Below are 22,821 nucleotides of genomic sequence, written 5' to 3' on the forward strand. Positions count from 1 at the left end.
AAAGAGATAAACAAAAGAAAGGTTTCACCATTAAAATAAATGGCACTGGTTCCTTTCCCCCCCAACTCTGAAAGCAAAGAATTCTCAAGCACCTCCTCAGGTAACTGTCCTGCAGTAATGCTCTCACTGGCTTGCTGCTGAAACAAAGTGAAACTAAACGCTCTTAACTAGACTTGGTCATGTAACCTATACTTATAAATCTATCCAAAAGCCACTGAATGAAGGAATTCTTTTTCTAAAGACATAGCACATGAAACCAGCTACCCACTGAGCTCCCAACAGCACAACCCAACGCAGTTTTTCTGTAGGAAAGTAAAAAACATTATTTGAAAGTATGTTCCACTGCACTTATTTCTGCTGTCATCTACAATGTCTCAGAGTATCCAGCCCCATATTTCTTCATCCTAGGGCAGGCAAGGAAGTCCTGGAGATAATTACAATTACTAGCACCATTTCAGTAAATATTTCTCATAAAATGCTCAGTCCCAGTAGCCAAGTATGAGTTCTCATAGCTTTACTGTTGTTTGCCAGTGTTCAATGTCACAAAAATCAGGTTTATTTTCTAAGTTTATTATCTACAGGAAGCTCAACTTGTGCTCCTCTCCGTCTGTGAGAGAACCTGAAGGAAATAGAAAGCTGCTAATAAAACATAAAATTAACTTCACATTGCTCCTCACTCTTAACAATATCATGGCTGGTTAAGGAAATAAGGTTTCCCACCCTAAGTCACAGGGCAGGTCTTCAGAACAACGGCCAAGTGTTGCGCTTGGGGGGCCTGAAAGCTGGCCATCTTTTAGTACTTGCTCAAAACTGGTATTATGCAATTTTGCATCTGATCTGTGATCACTGCAGCGAAACCAGAAGTAGAAGTTAGTTGCACTTCCATTAAATCTGTAAGCTAGTAAACAGTACTATTAGTTTCCTGCCAGATACAGCCTTTTCCAAGTTCAGAGGTGACATTCACATCACTTTCACTGGGAGGGGCATTGGACCCGACCCCACCCCCCCTACAACTCAGAATATTTTCTCCAATTTATTTGCATCACTGCATGGGAAAAACAAAAAAGGACTTAATCATGACTCACAGTGATATGCCAAAGCTGCTGGTGCTCACCTGTCAGCAGCCAGGAAGAAAAGTTCTTGCTAACTAGCAGGTTTGCCACACCCAGCCCACCCCATTGTGCTTGCATAAAATTACAACTTTCACTCAAAGTGGAAACTCAAGGTCAGAGAATGGTACCTCCCCCAAAATAGGGTTCAGACCTGCCTTGTGTTGAGCACTAACCTGGCATGATGAAGAGCTACAGACCTAACTTTGGGTAAATATCCCCGCTTCTGTCTGAGGTGATTTTACCAGCAGGGCAAATAGTTCAGGGCACAACTGGGGCCTTTTGGGGTTTTGCTGCTTCACAGAACATGAAAGAAAAACTAGAGTAGTACCTTCTTGAATTCATGTCACTATCTTATAAGTCAGGCTTATGTCTTCATAATCACATACATGGTTTTTTCCTTTTACTTAACCCTGTGACCCTTCTGTCCCCTCTGAGCCCCTTTCCTAGTTTGCTTGAAGCTTTTGAAACTGCTTTGCAGCTAGGGAGATTCACCTGCTCAGTGAACAGCTGTGACCTGGGGCAGGCCTTATGAAAAAGGTGCTCACAGGCATTCCCATGGGAGGCAGAGTAAAGCATCTCCCAGTGTACCAAGTCCCCAAAGCATAAAAATATAGGGTCGTGTAGACAGAGAAAGAGAATTAGAGAAGGAGATTAACTATACTGCACTAGTGGTTATTTCCAGTTCCCTTTGCACCTAAGTGCTGGTTTAGCAATCCAGAAAAAAAACCCACAACTGCCTGTATCTCACTGAGTATATGCATTGAGTTACACAGAGGAAATTTTCAGCATTCTTGTAAGGAGGCTGGGAAACACCTCTCCTTCCAAAACTCAACACAGAACAACTTCACAGGGTGATTTGGGAAGCTTTGTGTGACTGGGTGTGGATAAACATCACAACATCTGTTTCCTCTGACAGAGCTGGATGCAGCTGCTACGTGAGTGTAGGTAGCAGGAAAAAGTCAAACAGCTACTATCCCTGTGGAAAGACTGGTACAAAACATCCATGCGTGCAGGAAAGGGCTACAGGACTTTCATCTCTTCCTCAAAATCTGTCCTCTCCAATTAATAATCAATTGAAGTGATTTCTCATTGTCTTTCATGGTATGTCAGCAAGGTCAATGTGAACTTGGAGTTAGTAGAGAACAGGGGGAGCATGCAAAACAGAAGTCTCCTGATCACATCCTCCTGCAGGACCCAGTGGACATCACCACAGGTTTAAACTGTCTGCAGTTCATGGAATCAGTCACCCCACTGCTCCTGCTTTAAATTTCATCTACTCCGTCCTTGAATTGCTGCAGCTTTGGTGCCTCAAGCTCTCTCAGGCATCCACTCTGTGGCTCAGCTGCCCCAACCGTTAGATGAGAACTGCAGGCAGCAGCTCAGGCTGATGGTTCAGGAGGTTAGAAACAGCTCTCACCACACAACGTTCATTTAAGGTTTTCAATGGCATTTCTAAGCTGCCAGGGCTGTACATTGCCAATAGCTGATGGCACTTCAATCGATGACTTTGGGACACTCCATGGATGAGACTGTAAATGCTTCCCAAGACGTTTCTACCAAAGACTGGAATTGTTCGGTGTAACTTTCCTTCAGAACATGAAGGAAATCAGAGCCCTAGCTCAAGTGTTTTGAAAGAGGGCGGTGAATTCTGGAATCATCAGGCCAAAAGCAATAGAACATTGCAGACAAACAAGGTGGTGGTAAGAGCAAGACCAGAGCAAAAGGCTTACAGAGGAATGGCAAGTGAAGGAAAAAAGGAGTACATGCAATCAATAGGAAGACCAGCCCACGAAGAGTTGCGCCTTAGTATCCAGCTGCAATTATAAGGACAGTAACAAGAGGCAGAAGCAGCAAGCCCTTATCAGCACCTTCTTACCATTTGAAAAAACCTCAGCAAAATCCTTGACAGAAATTGGGTCTAGAAGAGAAAGGTGGCTAGGAAATTACTCTAGAAGGCTTGTGTTTATGTTTATTTAGACAAAGTTAGAAGCAGCTAGTTAGATAAGGGATGGGAGAACTACCTTCAAGTGTAGGAAATCAGGAAAGTGACAGGCTCACTGGTGCTCTGTGGGATGGACATGAAGACAGAAAAGGACCAAGAAGAGAAGAAGGATCAAAGCTGGAGAACAGAAAAATGGACAGATGGCCTCTGTCCCTCTGACAGGGTCTCAGTTCAGGAGATCCTCTTTATACACTTCCATACAGGAGTGATCAATTCTTTACTTGTTTGTAGTAGCCACCCTAGTATTTTGGTAAACTCAGCGGCAAAACACTTGCTTTTTGGCAGAAGACTGGTCACCTACTGCACCTTTGCCTTTCCACAATGCCCCTAGGAGGGAATAAGCATTCAAGACAATGTGAAACATTTGTAACAGAGGACTTGTGGATTAGCAATACACCTGTGCTGTCCCTAGGCAGACCACTATGGAGATAAAACTTGAATGCCAGACATCCGAACATGTGGGAAGATGAGTCCTTCACAATGCAAAATGAAGTGTTATGTCAGCTGAGGCAGCAGACATGTCCACATTTGCTCTTTCATCCTGTAATTCTAACGTCCCGCTGAAGAATACCATGGAAAAAACTCCTTTCCAGCTGCTGTAGTGATTGGGTTGACATGCCAAAGTGCACAATGCGATTGCAGTTCCCTTCAGAGCTTTCTGACGGCACACACTAGTGCAGTACCGCAGTTACAGCACGGTACCTGCACTGACCACGCTCTCACCATGGCTGACTCCCACTGAGGCCCACTGGGCAAGCCAAGGAAAGTTCTCCTTTTCACAGACATTTTACCTCCCCAAAGTAAAATCAGGTGATGGAGGGGCTATTAAAGCCCAAGGCTGAGTAAACAGGAAGACTTGGAAGAGATTTGATAAAAGACATGACATCCTAAAAACCTCCACACGGTGGCATCCCATACCAAACAGCACTAGCAGTTTAAGTCAAATTTTATTTTTCTCCTCTCCACAGCTCCTCAACTTTTGTGCTTTCTTCTCTGTTTTATCTCTGTCATTCTACTGAGCAGCGGTATTGTTGATGCTAAAACTTATACTTTAAAGCCCAGGTCCCAGGACACTGCTTTCTTCACTCATGCTTAAAAAAATCCCAAATAATTCCACTGACGTGGGACTTAATTGCATACAACGATACCAACCAAAGCTAGCTAGACTTCTATCAATAAAATAGCTTTCCATGACACTTCATTCTCTACCAATCTCGGTTTTTTAACAACACAAACACTGTAAAAATGCTTTCACAACTATTTATACTCACAGGATCCACCTCTTTCTGTTTGGTACAACTGAATACTGGAGTGTGATAGCAGCAAAAATATATCAAGTCATCTTATTAATTCCTTTACCACCATATAATTAAATAATATACACTGCCTGGTATTTAATAGTGTGAGAGTGATGGCACTGACATTCCTTCCCCAGGGAAATGGTTCAACAGCATAATAAATTTCACTGGATCTTTCTTCTCAAAAAATGTTGGCTCATTTCCCTCTCATGATTAGAAATCATCATCCTCCAGGCAACCATCAAATCTCTCCATCCCTTGGCATTTATGTCATGAAGGTAACTGCAGAACACTATTATAGTCAGTCACATACACAGATATACACACACTCTTACTTATGGGGTAATTTAGTCAAGCTATGGCACACATATTTTGAGCTTGAAAGCAAACAAAAGGAACACCAACTGGCCTCACAGTTTCTCCCACACTTTGCTATTTCACTGTCAAAGTGTGGATCCCTCTCAGTACCTCAACATATATCTGATGTCATCACTATGCCCAGAAAACATACAGCATTCTAGGAAACATTAAAAAAGTTTCAAATGCTTCAAGGAAAATTAGGACTCCAGATAAACCCAGAGAGAGAAAAACACAAAAGCAAGTCTTTCCCTGACAAGTGCCATCATCGGAGTGGGAAAGGGGCTTTTCTATTTTCTTCTGGATTTTTGAACACTGTGCGAACAATAAAAACTTTGACAATAGAGCATCATACCCAGGTTTAGCTGCTTTAACCTAACGAAGATACAGTAAGAGTTTAGAAGACCTAGGGACAGACCACACAGATGGTCAGAGGTATGCCAAGACTGACATATTGTACAGAAGGAGATCGTGCACAGGATTATCTAGCCTGGGAGGATGTGAATGCAATATTCACAACCCTAGAGGTCAGTATGAAAACCAAAGAGCTTGCCTCTTTCATTTTTTCCAGTAATAGGAACAAGGGGAATATTAGTAAGCATTATGTAGTATATTTCGCTTTACATAACTGAGAAGTAAATTGATAAATTATGTCATAGGTGATTACAAGAATCAAGTATTGTGGCCACAACTGTCAGTGAGGGCTAGATAATTTTATTTATTGGTAACAGCACTTGTTGTTTGTTAGCATATACATGAATAATGACATTTCATGCTTCTCAGAGCAAGATAATGCATGCAGAATCCAGCAAAACTACCAAGCAGCAAACAAGTTGGCGTAAAGAAGTGATAGGATATGCCACTCTGGTAAGGTTTATTAACAGAATAATATCGATAGACTTACCCTTGAAGTAAGTCACTGAACAGCATCAGAAACCAGGAAACTGATAGGGAAGGCTCTACCAAGAGGAAAAGGGACGAAGCCATACTCTTGCTGACTTTTGACATTATTCCATCCCATGCACGCATAGTGTGATGGAAAAGCTGCACAACTAGGTGTGTGAGGAAGAATGAAGGGAAGATTTATTCTTTACATCAGAGTTTCTACTGCTGGTTAAATACCAGGGGAGCTCTTAACAGATTTAGAATAGAACAGAGACATACAGAAGCCAAACACCGAGAGATACCACTAGGGACAAAAAGAAGCAGCAAGTGTCTCAGTTTGTACCTCCACTTTGAGTAACATGCCCTGGGCCATCTGTGGCCCAGTTACGGAGAACAGAAATCTCCCCACCTTCCTCTGTGCTGTGTTAAAACAGGCGATCTTGCTTGAAGCAAAGATGATACAACAAAAAATACACGCAACAGCTTAAATACAGCCCCCACAGAACCAGCCAAAACCACGGGAGGTTTGTTACAAGGAATTACTAACAGTATGGCTGCGAAAATAAGTGTCAACGCTGCGAGCTCATTTCAGGACAACTACAGTGACAAAAGGACGCTTTGAATTAGGCTTTGACAGGCCTCTATTTAAACAATAAGTAAACATGGAGGCTTGACATTTATTACAATTATAGTTGGACCTTTATTACAAGAAGACACCAAAAAACAAAACATGGCCAAGATAAGAAAAGGTATACTTTTATATATGTATATATAAAAATATATAAATAAAAATACATATATATACATGCAATGCAAAAGGTAAACATCCTAATCAAGCCAAAGCAGTTTAGAATTCCTACTAGTTTTAGGGAAAGTTCTAGAATTCTATTTGCTTAGTTTAGTTTTGCATGTTTACCATCTGCAACAAAAAAAGTACATGGGAAAAAACACTATGTCATTTTTGTTTATGCCATATGCACATCAGTACATCGTAACTGCAGTCCAATATGCTATCGAAATACAAAAATGGAAACCAACACAACTTCATGGAGCCAAATGCTTACTCTTCTTTAAGTGTCCGTTGTCCCCTGTAAAATTCCTCCCTAGATAAGGGAGGCCAACAGCATCCTGGCTTGTTCAGAAATAGTGCAGCCAGCAGGACTAGGGAGCCAGCCTGTACTCAGCACTGGTGAGGCCGCACCTCAAACACTGTGTTCAGGTTTGGGCCCCTCACTACAAGAAAGACCTTGAGGTGCTGGAGCGTGTCCAGAGAAGGGCAACGAAGCTGGTGAAGGGTCTGGAGCACGAGTCCTATGAGGAGCGGCTGAGGGAACTAGGTTTATTTAGCCATAAGAAAAGGATGCTGAGGGGAGACCTCATTGCTCTCTACAACTACCTGAAATGAGATTGTAGCAAGGTGGGGGTCGGTCTCTTTTCCCAGGTAACAAGTAATAAGACGAGAGGAAAGGGCCTCAAGTTGTGCCAGGGGAGCTTTACATCAGATATTAGGAAAAAATTCTTTACTGAAAGGGTTGTCAAGCACTGGAACAGGCTGCCTAAGGAAGTGGTTGATTCACCATCCCTGGAGGTACTAAAAGAAATGTAGAGGTGGTACTTAGGGACCTGCTTTAGTGGTGGACTTCATAGTTTTAGGTTAATGGTTGGTCTTGATTATCTTAAAGGTCTTTTTCAGCCCAAATGATTCTATGATTCTATGACCTGCACCAACAGGACACGCATGAAAAAGCCATGTGGACAAACAGAATGCACCACCAAAGGCTAGCACAGAAAGGTTTTTCAGTGTCCAGGTGGCTCTTAAAACCATCCCTTCTCCTGGGGTCAGCAACACTTTGGAAAAGCTGTAATATTTTCCCTCTGTTTGGTAAGTCCTACGAGATAAAGGTTACGTATCTTAGCTCTTCTTTTCAAGATAAGAGAGATTTTCCAGCATTTTTCCAACTGACTCTTACACCAGTCAGTGTGCAGAGGAGGAAGAGAATGTCCCTCATGAAGCAGTACAGTCTTCTAAATCTGTCCTTGGTTGGTTTATTATTTTCATTTTCCCCTGTCCTTGACTTATGGAATCTCAATGAGCTCACAGGTTTCCTACGGAATCAAGCAGCAGCACATATTGGAAAACAGTTTGAAAGGCTGTTCCTTCCCACAGTGCAGGAAATTTTAAAGAAGAGTTCTATGAGATGATGACTTCTATGAGAAGATGGACATCATCTTCTTTAGCAGCTGGAAACCTGATTCAAAGACTCTTCAGATCAGCATGAAGAGATCACATCTGTGCATTTTGGATCTGGCGCTTCATTTGGAAGCAGTCTGGTGTGGAGATTCAGAACAGTAAGAGTTACTGTTCAAAAAACCAACATCCTGTTTTCTTGTCTCAACAGACACAGTAGTCCCTGTTCTTGTTTCAATGTGCACTAAGTTTTGGAAGATACTAACTTGACTGTCCAGAAATATTATCATCACAAATAACAGGATTTTTCGAACTATCACAATGCATTAACTGCTTTGTTGAGAGCCCAACATTAATCAAAGCAGGGGGTGACTTAAAGGGGGAAGGGGACTCAAAGTTCAACAGTGGAGCCATTCCATTCATTTACTGTCAGAGGTGCTCATCTTTTGCTTTTGCAGTGTTCTTCCCTGAGCTACAGATCAGAACGGATGTTCTGGAAGGGAGCAGGTATGGGTAGTACATGGCTTCTACCACTTCAAAAAATGAGATATGCTTTCTGCAAATTAAGTTTTTGGATGCCAATTGCCATCTCTGGATTTGGGTGGTTCATCCATCTCTGGAAAGGGCTGGTGCTTAAAGGAGATTTTCAGGTAAGCCCAGATAAATTTTCCTGCTCTGTCTTGATAATCCACAGGATTAATCAAAACTGCGGATTAACAGCTGAAAATCTCAGAGAAAGTCTCTTGCAAAACAAGATCACCTTCTAAATATGATACAAAATATAGCAAGGACACCTAAATCTGATAAGTTCTTCAGCCATAGACTAGAAAATGAGAATGGAGTATGGAAGTGGATGAATATACTTAATAATACCTACTTAGTGCTACTGCCATAACAATATAGCAAAGATTTTAATTTCTCTACAATATTCCTGTGAACTGGACATTAAGGCAAGACAAAGGAATTATTTCAGTGTCTCCTTTGAGACTAGTGCAGTAACAGCTGTAATGACAGTCTGTGTGGAACAGAACATACAGAACTGGAATTTGTGCAAATGCTGAACCTCCTCAATTCATCTGCCAGAGAAAGCAGTTATCCTCTTCCTTGAGTCAACCACCAGCAGTACTGCTGGGATGGTCTTGGAAAACTGAAATGAGGTATCAGAGACTGTGATCTTTGGGCCTCACAAAAAGAGAGATACCCTGAGGGGCACTAAGTTCTGAAACTTCTGCCAGTGTGTTTCTGGAATGTGTAAATAGGCAGCCAGAAGCCTTAAGCTTTGGCTTGGATGCTCCTACCCGGTCACATTGGAGTTTTCAATAAAGGACGTGTTTTGCAGAAGGAAGTTCTAACAACAACTGGGTTTGCTTGGTTTGTCAAGGACAGCTTAATCTCCTCTCTACTTAGTTGAAGGGCAGCTTGGGTAGTTTATGTTGCACATTAGGAGAAACTTTAACTGAGAAATTAGCAGAGCACTGGATGAAGTTACCAAGGTGGTGTCAAAATCTGCAGTCTTTGAGGTTTTCAGTGCTTTGCTAGAGACACTCATGGCTGACCTGACCTACCGCTAGCAACAGTACTACTTCAGTATGACTTGCAGAGATTCCTGCCAAGCAACAATTCTGATTTTACCATTTCCTCAGCTACCATGTTCTTCCTAATTTGAGAAAAATCCAATCACCACGACATTTCTGATGAAGACAACAAATCTCTTACCTTTGGAAGCTTTATGGGGAAAGCCCTCATGCCCATTCTGGGGAATCAGCATAGCTGTGTATCTCTCTCCAATGCCTGTACACCAGCGCATGCAACACAGGGAACAGACAGGAGAAATCGTACATCTGGGTGCAGTTACAGGGCTATGACATGACTGCAATCACAGAGAGAGTGGGATAACTCACCTAACTGGTGTATTGTGATGGATGAGTACAGGCTCTTTAGGAAGATCAGGCTGGGAATTTATACCTTATGTGAGAAAGCAATGGGAATGCAGAGAGGTCTGCCTTTGGTTGGGTGAGGAGTCAGTCAAGAGTTATGGGTCATAGTAGTAGGCAGACCAGTACAGGTAACATTGGAGTAGCTATCTACTATAGACCTCCTGATGAGGAAGAAAAAGTAGATGAGGCCTCCTTCATACAACTGGAAGAAGTCTCATGTTCACAGGCCCTGATCCTCATGAAGGATTTCAGTCACCACAATGTCTGCTGAAAGGACAACATAGCAGGGCACAAGCAATCTAAGAGATTTCTGGAATGCACTGATAACAACTTCCTAACACAGGCCGACTAATGAGTCAACAAGAGGAGGTGCTCTGTTGGACCTGCTGCCACTTGATGCCTTTGTAGCATTTTCAAACACGTCTAAAAAGAACAGGGCCTTGCCAGGATACATCTGCTTGGCTGGGGACACAACTTTGAGCTTAACTCAGGGATTCTGAAATAACACCATATGTTCTCTTTTGAAGCGTGATGGTGTGGCTCTTTTTACTCTGGCAAAAAACATTCTGGACAATGTCCACGACCTAATGCTCCTGCGATTAGCTTTCTCGGGTTTTTTGCTCTCATAAGCAGAGTTCATCAAATCATTGATCACAACCATAGTTACCTCATTAGGGAGAAATAAATATTATCACTGAGAAGCTCAGATAAGTCTTTCACAAATTTGATAAAATGATAGTTACAAAGCAGTTCCTGTTACAACAGTTGCCAACAACTGTAATACCACATAATATTCTCAGTCATAACAGAGAACAACACTCTTGTTTGCCATTTTTGGTTGGCATTCTTCAAAAGGCTTTTACAAAATAGCTTTTCCCATAGATGCTAGGCCCTGCCGCAACGGCTGTCAGTCAATCACCGAGCAGTACGATGATTAACAAAGTGGCATCAAAATGGCATCACCCTGTCATAAAATGGCGGCCAAAACAAAATGGTGCCCCCCGTGTACATATGGGGGAGGGCCTTCCGGGTCAGAAATACTTCCAGGCAAACCAGTAGGGGGTGGCTGGGCCTGCCTGCCAGCCAATCACAACAGACGTGACTAGAAAAGGGGAGTGGCTTCTGCGGCAAATGGCCCTGGAGGCTTCTGCGGGGGCGGCGGGACTTCTGCCAGGGCCTGGGGCACGTGCCACTTCGTGTGTTGTGCATCAGTGGTACCCGTACTACGGGTCTGCTCGGGAGACTCCCATGGGATACAACCCTGGAGAGCAGAGGAGGCCAAGAAAGCTGCCGATATTCAAGAATTGCCTTCTCCATACTCAAGAACGGTGCATCCTGACAAGCAGGGAATTGAGGAAAGACGGCAGGAGGTCTGTGTGGGTGAACAAGCAACTCCTGACTAAAGTAAAACGTAACAGGGAAGCGTATGAGAGAGAGAAGCAGGGGGACATGAGTCAGAAGGGATACGGAGACAGTTCAGTCACGCAGGAATGAAGTTAGAAAAGCAAAAGCCCATCTAGACTTGAATCTGGCAAGGGATGTGAAGGGCAACAAGAAAAGATTCCACAATACATAAAAAGCAAAAGGGAGCCTAGGGAAAATATGAGCTCATTGCTAAAAAATGTGACGGGGGCCCTAAGGGACACTGAAAAGGCTGAGGTGTTTGATGCCACTTTTGTCTCAGTCTTTACTGGTCAGACCAGGCCGCTGAGCCAGACAGGGAGCCTGAGAAGGATCAGGCTATGGAGCACTTAAATGAACTGGACATTCATAACTCCAGGGATGGGGCATCCACAGCTTCTCTGGGCAAACTGCTCCAGTGTCTTACCACCCTCACAGTAAAGAATTTCTTCTTAATATCTAACCTACATCTGGTGATGGTTTAAAACCATTAGCCCTTGTCCTATTGCTACAGGCCCTACTAAAATGTTGAATGATAGTTAAACTCAGAGGGCAGGGAGGAGAATGAGGGCGGAACATGGAAACAGTGCTAGGTCTACGGTCTACAAGAAAAGAAAAAAAAAAGAAGATTAAGAATTACAGATAAACTACAGAGACTCCTAAAACCAGAAGGACTGATAGGACCCTAGTCATTCATCTGCTGGGTGGAAAAACACACAAAGACCAAACAGAGTTCAAAATAACCAATACGGAAGAAGGAATTATGTAGTCGCTCCACAGAGGCGACCCGATCAGATGGGTATTTAACATACAAATCATAAAGGCTATGTAAATTGTAAAGGCTATATAATTCATAAAGGACTTGTGGCTCCTACAGAAATACTAACCTTATGCATATATTAGAATGTGCAGTTATGCTGTTCTTGATAACAAACTTGACAACAATAGTTCATTTAAAATACAGTAACTAAGCATTATACATAATCTTTGTATTAAACCATTTTCTCATTAGTAAGCAAGGGGAGATAGGAGCAGAACAATTCTCTAAGCAGTTCATCATAATGAATGAAAATCCCATCAGCCTAACAAAGCAGTTCTGAGCGTTAAACCCTATTTCCTAAACACACATAACTGTAAAGATATCTTTCTGAAATGTAAAGTTCGGGGATTAAATTCAGTCTCTCTTTAATTCTTGCAAATGAGTCTGTCTACACAGACTTCAAACTGAAAACAGGAAACAAATTGCAATGCTGTCTTTTCATACACCACTTTCTGAAGCTACTTTTCAGAAGATGTAAGTTTAAGGCTTTTCACTATGTAATACCATTAATTAAAAAATGGAAATCTGCCATGATTTTAAAATTATTTTATTTTATTTTCCTAATTATTTCCATAAAGTTAATTTCACTTGAAATTAAAATCCAATCTGAAAAACAGCTGGACAGGAAGATCTCCTGAATTCAACTGCTTCATAGGAAACATTCAGATCTGAGTTTGATAGCAAAAGGAAATACATGTTGCTGCTTAATCCCATTAGACCTGCAGAAGAGAAAGAGAACTGAGTTTTGTTCTTCCAGTTCTTGGAATAATTACAAGAATATTTTACTGCAATCCCTAATCCCCGTGCAAGCATAGCAGAATACAAGATTTGTACATGTTGGCAACCGTGATTTGGCTAATAAAAATATTTTGCTCTATCTCATTATTATAACCGCTTTTCAAAAAGATTTGATTCGCAGACTCAAAACCAGCACTGAAAGCTTTGAAAGCTGGAAGGAGACCTCAACTACTTTCATAGATATCAGCAGGAAGAGACAATTTTACCCAGACAGTTTTCAGAGTAACAATGTATCTGCAAGAGCAAGCAGCATATCTAAATCACAGTCCAAAATCCAATATATTAAAGCCCCAAGAGAAATGCATTGGACAAGGCAGGTAATCCTATTTTATTCCATTGACAGTAGAGAGAAAAACAAATAGAGTCATGATCTGTTGAGTTCCCCCAGCGCTCTAATTTTAGAGCAGCTGCATTAAAGCCTTTTGAAAACAGAACTGTATAGCTGTTTAAAACTATATGCCAAATTCAAATGTTATGTATTTGCACAAATGCAGGGACATGTACCTGCAGCACTTTTGTCTGAGACATATATCCCTACCTATTTATTTATGGACCCTTTCTACTCCACAAGGAGCACAGTCAGTTTCTGGTCAGTCCACTGTCAAACACACATTAAAAATGTTTAGGATTCACTGGCATAACTTCATGAAATCTAGGCACCTCTGTTGGTCATGTGTCATTAATCTCTTTTTTCTTGAACCAATTCTCCTGAAGTCTCTTTATCTTCTTTGTCCATTTTAGCTGCTTAATTCTGCTCTATCTCTTAATACCAAATAAAAGCAGTAGTAACACAAAAAAACAACCCTGAAACATCAGATGTTTCAAGGACTTGGGCAGGGGGGCCAACAGTCAGCGACCCTCATCAAAATTTGTCTAAAAGGACCGAGGACCTTTCCAGCCCCAAAGAAGTTCCCATATTTAAGATACTCTCTTGAAGATGTACTACTGAGCACAACCAAGAACATAGCATCTTAAACACTTGGTGATCTCCATCAGCTCAAAAGATGCTAAGAGAGGCTTAAACTACCATCTGCAAATCCACTTGTACCCTTCCCTCTCAGCTGTTGGAGGTACTTCTGAGAAAAGGTGCAAAGAATCAGTGTGAAGCAACTACCTACAGGAGCTATTTGTAAACCAGTCACTGCATATGTGATTCTTGTGCTGAATAGGTTGGAGCACCATGCACATGTTTCTCTTGGTGCATTTTTATGTTAAAACAGCACAAAATTCTAGGGGATGCATTCCTCTCTTTAATTCATGGCACCTTCTGGTACTACTGATATCCGACTGAGGAGTAAAACTGACTTCCAGTTTTACTTATTTTACATCAGATAGTAGCATGGCTTCCAGTTCACGTTTTTTAAGCTTTCAGTAGAACTAGCATGCCAATACTAAAATACAACAGGAACAAAGACAGGAAAACAAGTTGTTTGCCCTCAGCACTATCTGCTCTTCTTGGTATTGAAGTACAATTTTGTGATAAAAAATAACAACGGTAATAAAAGGATGGATGGTTTTGCTCAGCATTCATTAGAAAAAAAAATATTAAAAAACTCAGTAACTATGTTAGATCTACCAGAGGAAAAAGAAAGAAGTATTACAACTGACTAGTTCAGTACAGATTTAAATTGTCTTTGGTACTATTCAAAGTTATTCTACCTCTTTCTGTTAGTATGTTCTATTTTTAAGCTGCTACCTAGCAAATAACATCCCCCAGGGAACTGGGAACACCTCCTACATATTTTTGAATACTCTGGCAAGAGATCTTCAATTAAAAAGATGTTACATGTTATCCATCCATTGCCTGGATCATCTGTATCTCATTACTTTCAAAGACTTAAAAAAAGCAAAGGCAAGTGAAACCTTCCACCTGCAGCTTGCTGAAAATACTACAAGGCTGAACCTGATTCTCTTCAGAGAGACTGCTAACAAAGACCAACATTATGAAGGGGCCACATAAATAGAAAGGGGTAGGAGAGCACCTGTGTGCTACAGTGAGGAGAGTTATAAGCATCACGGAATAGGCAGATGACTTGTCAATTAATGCACTCAGAATCTTGCATTTCCCTTCTGTCCAGAGATTTGTGTTAGGGAAATTAAAAATTTCTCCAGTTACAGGTAGACGAACACCTTTGCTATCCCAAAGCAAACACAGGACGGTGGCATTAGACCACTTAACAAATACAGATGCATGCTGCAAACTGTCTTTGAGTCCTGCATTCCTTCCAAGAAAAAACATTTTGAAAGCTTTCTTTGACTTATCTGAAAGGAGACTGAGGACTACTTATTGTGGAAGCGCGAAAAAAAGAAAACACTCCAATTCTTATCTAGAATGCTTTAACAGTATGTTCCTGCCAAACCCACTACAAGAATAACGAACCTGCAAAGAAACAGATGACAGACTGGTTTAGTTATGGGAGCACTGAGGTCAGATCTGGTCCTGCTCAGTGTTGATTAACTTCCATGGTCCAGCTACCATCAGAGCAAATCCAGCTTCCCATTGTATCTCCCTGTGTATTTAAAGATACTCCTTAGTATTCCCAAAGCTTTTATTCACAGAGCCTTCAAATAGCAGGAAGGATCAGCAAAGACCAATCTTAAAAGATTTAGGATTTAGCTCATAAAAGAGGACTGTGTCATGGGTCTTCTTCCGATTCCAGTTCTGCCACATAAAAATAGGCAGAACTGAAGTAAAGAGCAGAGTATTGCAAAAAGGCTGAGAAAGACATGGGGCTGCTTCATCACCATTATGCCATTTTTTTTTCATATACCATGATGAAACAATCTTCCTATCAGAAAAGCTAGGCAAGAAGTCACTGTTGCCAGGTAAGAGCTGTGATGTTATCGTAGTATCTGAAACGTTGAACAGAAAGACACTGGGACAAAAGAATGTCTAGCAACCAACTCCAAATCTCAGCAATATGTACTGGGTTTGGCTGAGCCCCGTCACAGCCCTCACAGCGCTGTGCTTGTATCGGTAGTAGAAAGGTGGTGATCACACCCCAGTGTTTTGGCTGCTGCTGAGCATCGCTCGCACAGCACCAAGGCTGTATCTCCAACCTCCCCCCGCCCCCCTCACCAGTGGGCTGGGGGTGGGCAAGTTGGCCGGGACAGCTGACCCAAAGTGCCCAATGGAATATTCCCTACCAGTTGACGTCTGCTCAGATACAAAAGCTAAGAGAAAGGGGGTGGGGGTGGGGGTATTCGTTATTTACAATGTTTGTCTTCCAGACCAACCACTAAGCGTACTGAAGCCCTGATTCCCAGGAATGGTCAAACATCACCTGCTGGTGGGAAGTAAAGAATAACATCTTTTGTTTCCTTTCACTTCTGTACATGTGACTTCTGCTATTGCTTCATTAAACTGCCTTTAGCTTGACCCACAAGGGTTTTTTTCCATCTTATTTTCTCGCCCCCTCTTCTGCTGAGGAAAGGAATGATAAAGTGGCTAGGTGGGCACCTGGTGTCCAGCCAAGGTCAACCCACCACACAATGACTAACAGCTCTTGCAATTGTAACTAACAAATCAGTATTCGTTATGTGTATACATTTAGTCTTCAGACAGGCACTGCTAATAAAACAGATGGCAGTTTGTGATGCAGTGATTTTAGAAGAATAGGAGGTAAACCTAAAAGGGGCAGCCCTAGAAAAGGTGACAGAAAGCCCCTACAACAGGTGGACAAACAAGGCCATGAGAAGTGGAAGATAGGCTCATGTATCTTTTTTCCACAAGCCAGACTGAGGAGGAATTGAGTCAGCAAAGAACAATCCAAGCCTTAAGGATCCACAACTGATAAAATACTACCGTGAAGGGACTCTGCAAGCAGTATGTATCACAGTGACACCTGATGTCCCTGATACCTAGGGGAAAGTGCAAGGAGTGGCTGGTTTATCTGCGGTTTAGACTGTCCTTTCACTACTACATGTTCAGTCTGCTAACACAACCAACAGATTTAATACTTCAGGTGACAGACATTCCATGCCTTCTGTGCCTTTAGCAATCTAACTGAAACTAGTGCTAAGGAGAGAAAAGTGCTTCCCATTGGACTCTAGTTGCACTGTAGTCTTCCCAAAGACAAATGCAATGGATATAAATGTACAGGAAAACACTAGACTAACAGAAACCTACAATCTCAAAAATATCTTAAATAAAAATAACTTGCTGTACAATCTGTAAGGTGAAGTTACAGGTCTTGATTCCTGCTGTAACACCAAAATCATTGGCTTTCTGCAAGTTCTCCACAGACTTCCCATATATTCTCATTTTTGGAGCTGTATTAGATTCACAGAAAATATTAGCAGAAGGACGACTAAGTGAGACTGGTGTCGGCTCATCCTTCCCTCTCCTTCAGTGAGCCTCTCTGGCCACCACGCAAGCTCAGTGAAGACAAAAGCTGCTATTTTGACAGCATTACATTTGAACATGCTGACAGGACTGCAGTGGTCACAGTTGGGAAGTACTGGGACTACAGAAGACTCTTCCATCCCACCGTACGTTCTCTGACAGATTTCTTTGTATCCACTTTGCACAGATCAGAAGACTCACAGAGCTTTTACACCAGACAGACTGAGAGGAGTAAGTGTGGTTTATTTTGGAGCTCAATATTCAATAATTGTCAGAGGTGGTGATTGCTGCATGAGGGACAGTAGCATAAAACAATTTCCCATAACTCTTTTGTTGACAAGAGTTACAAAGTATTCTTAATGCTTTCTTGTTATCAGAAAGAGCAATAAATTAACTAGCGGTAACTATGTTGAGGGAAATAGATCCTCCAGAACTTACACTCACTTGACTACAGCTTTGCACTCAAAATTACTTGTATTTACTTTGTGCTTTTACATAAAAACAGTTCCATAATGTGAGTGCAATTAAAAATGCCTTTCAACAATCAATCAAGATAACAAAGCAGACTTCATTATAAAATGTTCCAGAATAAGATAAAAAAAAGGTTTTGGCTATATCATGTAGGACATGTCCCAATCTCTTATTTCTGCTCTGCCACTTTCACACATGTGAAAGCCAAAATAAATGTACCACATACTGGAAATGAAAGGCAAAATGCAAAGCCCTGTCTTGTGGGCATATTTTACTGCTTAAAAGGCTCAACTACTTGTAACAATACACTGATACTAGCTGCAGCATCACTATTTGAGAAAATCACTACCTATCTACATCATGTGCACACAGCAAAGAAAATCAGCATTCAAATTCTGTAAGGAACAAAAATCTGTGCCCACAGGATTCATCTGGGTATGATGCAGTGAAACTATTCTTAAGGACTCAAGTGTTCCATGCCAACAGCAAATCAATGTCGTATTTCCTATGTATGATTCTTTCCACATGCAAATAAACCCAGCAGTTCTTCAGACTGATTTATTTATTTTGGCTTACAGGAGGAAAATATATCCTCAACAACTCCTACTCACTTGACTGTGGCTTAAAAAAAGCAAATCACTCTGCCACAGAAGACATAATGAAACCTGGATTTCTATAGATTTGTGGCTCATGATCAGATTCTCAGCTTTTTGATCCATTATGAACTAATGTCTGTTACTGAGGGCATGTAAAACAACTTGCTTCTTGATTCTTTGGCATCTAATAAAGTTGGAGTTCATTCTGTAGGTTTCCTCTAAGGGAAGCAGGGTCTGTGGCCACTAGCCAGTGACATCTTCAGCTTTATTTCTGTCCCTGCAGCATTCATTAAAATGTAAATTATGTTCTACTGAAAAACCGCAAGACTGTTAACAGAATTTCATCCATTGCATTATGCAGATAGCCAAAACAGACAACCGCTTTGAGCTAGTCACGATATATAGTGAAAGTTAGACTCAAAGGTCATCTCAACAAGTACACACTAGGTTTGATTTTTTTCTTACCCCAGGTGCTAATTGTTTGGTTTATGGACACATGCTTGACTCGGAAACTTCACAGATGGAAGGAATTAAATCCTTCAAATGCAGCCTAAAAATACCTCCCATTTCCCCACCTCTAATTCTTTACTTACAAGTTCACTGCCCCTTGAGCAGTTTTTTTCCTCCTATTTCTGCAGGTCACCTGTAAGTATTTTACCAAGAAATCAAACATCTTCGGTACAGAGTAGGCTGCTCTGGTAGTTAAGTCCAGACCACACTCTCCAGTAATTTCTTTAGCTCGCTTGTTACTAAGAACAAGCTACCTGATGCATTTATCCTGGTGTCAGAAATAGTTCATGGTTAACCACTGAGAAGAAAACCAACAAATTATGGTAATGGACAATCACTTATAAAGCCCTATTTTAAACATATTTATTCCAAACAAAGGATTCATTGCCCTTCTTAGTTATTTCATCCAACTTGGTTATGAAAAAAAATTAACTGATAGGAACCTAACACAAGACTACCAAGTAGACCCTCTTTACATTTACAAGCATAACTGCAATGTTACATTACTTCAATTTTTACCAAAGCCAACTGCCTTAGTTGTCAAGCTACGAATATATTCTGTAGCTATGGAATTGACTAGACTTACACCTGCTAATGGCAAATGTGACTTCATATTTTCACACTCTAAGAGTGAGACTCAAACGGAACTACTTGGTTACAAAAATTATATCCATGATGAAGAGAAATACACATATTTTCAAGTTATTCCTAGGCAAAAAGCCTCACTACCTTGAAGCTAAACTTCTAAATTTAGGGCAGTATTGCCTTCAAGAGGGAGCTGACTCCAGAACCAAAACCAAAGAAATAATCAAACCTCTTACAGAAGTCTCACACCACTACATGGAAAGCTTCAGCAACTTACACAGGAGACCTCAACTGAAATCCATTCTGTTGGCAAAACAGCTAGAATTTCTCTGTCCTATAATGTTAGGTATTTCTTAAGGCACTCTAGTTAAAAGTCTCATCATCCTGGACTGCCTGTACAGACAAACATGCACACCTTCAGAAAAAGACTTAAGCCACCTAGAAGTAGTGATGCAGATATGCATCTGCATATGGATATGCAGAAAGTGGATACCAGCATCCTACACAGCCTACAAGCAGAGACAAGAGATGATTCACATATACAAGTTTTGTTGTCTTTAAATTAAAATTGTGGCATAAAACTGCAAAGCTATATTGCACAATATTTATCAGGTGGAACCAGAATTGGAACGCACCCCACTCCAGAATATGTGCTATCTACACTGCTGCAGATAATCTGTTTTCCAATTCTACAAGCAACACAACTCATGCAGATAGATAGATATAAACCAATATAGGACAGTTCTAATGGGATAAGAGTCTGTGTAAAACAAACTGGTATGAATTGTGTTTGGACTCACCCAGCCATCTTCTGATTTTTTGCATCAGTTTGGATACTACATACAAATGAGCCATTAATGGGAGCAAAACTATTGTACTTCAGTACTGTGTCTTAAGGGAGTCACAAGCCTTCTGTTATTTCTAAAATACAAGATTCCCCCATCTAGAAGATTAAATAATAATGCTTCTTTACCCTGCAGAAGTATTTGCTTTCTCTAAGTACAATATCCTTAAGAGGAAAACCAAACAACTAAAGCACCGGAACAAACGAGGGAAAAGCTTAGAAACAAAACCAGAATACACAGAGTATGAAATGAGAAAACCCCCTCCGTCTTATCACCCCACACATTACACTTTTTTGTGGCTTTTTTTGTGATTTTTTTCTACTCGTATGACACTTTTGTAGTGTCTACAAACTCTGAGCACAGAATCCCTCAAGAGGTAAGCGTATCTCTTTTCAGTTATGCTAGTTACCTTCACAAGCCTTACACTGGGAATCATCTCAAAGGACTGCTCCTCACCGAGTCCAATTTCTGAGTGGCAGTCTTTCACTCCCTGGATTTTCTTGATGCTTCTCTTCAAAATATCATTTTGTGTTTCTGTATTTTGGCCCATTGTTTCCATGGCTTAAGCTGATGTTCAACACTACCTATCAAGAGCAATTCTAGCAAGGTAGTTCTTTGATACCAATGATGGTTTCACTGGCTTTACACAAGGACAGATACATGGCAAGCCATGGGCATGGCTGAGGCCTACAGAGCCATAAAAAGTCTCTAAAATAAAGTAAAACATAACTGTAGGCTCCTAAATCCAGATTTGGCTATCTTTGTGAGTCTAAAAGCCAAAGGAATGAACACTTAATCAAAATGAAATTTGTCAGTTTTCTTGAGAAAAACCCAAATCACTCCAGGCTAAACTCACTCTAAGCCTGGATCCACCCAGAACATCTTTTCTCTGATGTGTATTTTCACCCAGAATGATTTTTTCTTCCTTACGAAGCCAGTGGGAATGCACAGCCGCACACAAGTCTCCAAAAACAGGTAGACTTTTATGAAAAATAGCAAAGTTTACTGCTGTGAGGGAAGCATGCTTACTTGTCTTTATTGGCTGCCACCAGATACCTCAGTGTGCCTGTAACAGGACTAATGGATTCTCTGGAAGGTGACAACTCATAACACCCACTATGTGGAAATGTGTTTACACAACTCTACATGACAACAGACGAAGGAGCTGTCAACATCAGGTTTTGAACCTCAGTGTCTTACGGTATATATGCCTCTATGCTTTTAGTGATCGACTTGCATAGCACAAATTCAGCTATCCAGAAATGGCAATTTTCAGAGTCAGAAGTTTGTTATCTTCAGCTTCTCACAATTTCGTCTCTGTGTTTCCTTTCTAGTCTTCCTTCCAAGCCTGGTATACCTGGAATGTCCTTTCCCACATGGGTTTGCCAACTCACCAGCCTTTATGCATTACAGCCCATCTGGAGGGACCTTGGGTTGTGCTGAGACTGCTCATTTACTATATATAGGCTTGAGAATTATCTATGATTATGCACAGACAACATACTCAACAAGACACAAAGATGAATCACAGAATCACAGAACAGCTGAGGTTGGAAGGGACCTCTGGAGGCAATCTGGTCCAACCCCACTGCTCCAGCAGGGCCAGCTAGAGTCAGTTGCCCAGGACCATATCCAGGCAGCTTTTAAATATCTGCAAGGATGGAGACTCCACAACCTCTCTGGGCAACTTGTTCCAGTGCTTGGTCACCCTCACCATAAAAAAGTGTTTCCCGATACTCAGGTTTTGCCCATTGCCTCTTCTGTCACAGGGCACCACTAAAAAAAGCTTGGCTCAGTCTGCTTCCCACCCTCCCTTTAGTGGGCTCAGACTATATCTCTGAGCCTTCTCTTCTCCAAGCTAAACAGCCTTAGCTCTCTCAGCCTTTCCTCACACGAGAGATGCTTCATCATCTTAGTCGCCCTTCATTTGACTCTCTCCACTATGTCCATGTCTCTCTTACTGGGAAGCCCAGAACTCCAGGTGCAGCCTCAAGGGCACTGAAGAAAGGGGAAGGGTCACCTTCCCTTGACCTGTTGGCAACACTCCTAATGCAGCCCAGGATACTGTTAGCCTTCTTTGAGGCAAGCACACATTGCTGGCTCCTGTTCAACCTGGTGTCCACCAGGATTCTGAGGTCCTTTTCTGCCAAGCTGCTTTCCAGCTGGGTGGCCCTCAGCACGTACTGGTGCATGGGGTTGTTCCTCCCTACGTGCAGGACTTGACATTTCCCCTTGTTGAACTTCACGAGGTTCATATCAGCCCATGACAACCATCTCCACATCAAGATTATATTTTGGTTGAAGCGGGAGGAGCTCACCTGAAAGTAAACTGGGGCCCTCTGTAGCTAAAAGCACAAGCTGATATGTTACGAGCTAAACAGTAAGGGCCACCAAATGGGCTGCAAACAACTTGTTCTTCCCACAAGGGCACACAAGAGACAGGTCTGCCACTCAAATACAATCATTCTCACAGCTTACACAGCCCATGAAGAGTTCATCATCTGGCAAGCAAAAGAAGGCAGAAGACAGAACGAAGAGCTGCCAGCAGCCACATCTGAAAGCTTAAGCAACGCAGAAACAAAATCTCCATATCTGTAAGAATGGCAGTGTTCAAACAAACTCAGAACAGCAGTTCTACCCATATCAGAGGGATCTGTCGTTCAAACCACGT

The 22,821-nt window shown here is 41.6% G+C and overlaps 1 protein-coding gene across 3 annotated transcripts in view; it reads right to left on the minus strand.

Annotated features, from left to right (window-relative positions):
- The window catches only part of TSPAN9 (tetraspanin 9), a 184,893-nt gene that overhangs the window by 9,375 nt on the left and 152,697 nt on the right, over positions 1–22,821 (minus strand). The window lies entirely within an intron of this gene.

This window comes from Falco naumanni, chromosome 5 (assembly GCF_017639655.2).
Source record: "Falco naumanni isolate bFalNau1 chromosome 5, bFalNau1.pat, whole genome shotgun sequence".
Taxonomy (NCBI): domain Eukaryota; kingdom Metazoa; phylum Chordata; class Aves; order Falconiformes; family Falconidae; genus Falco; species Falco naumanni.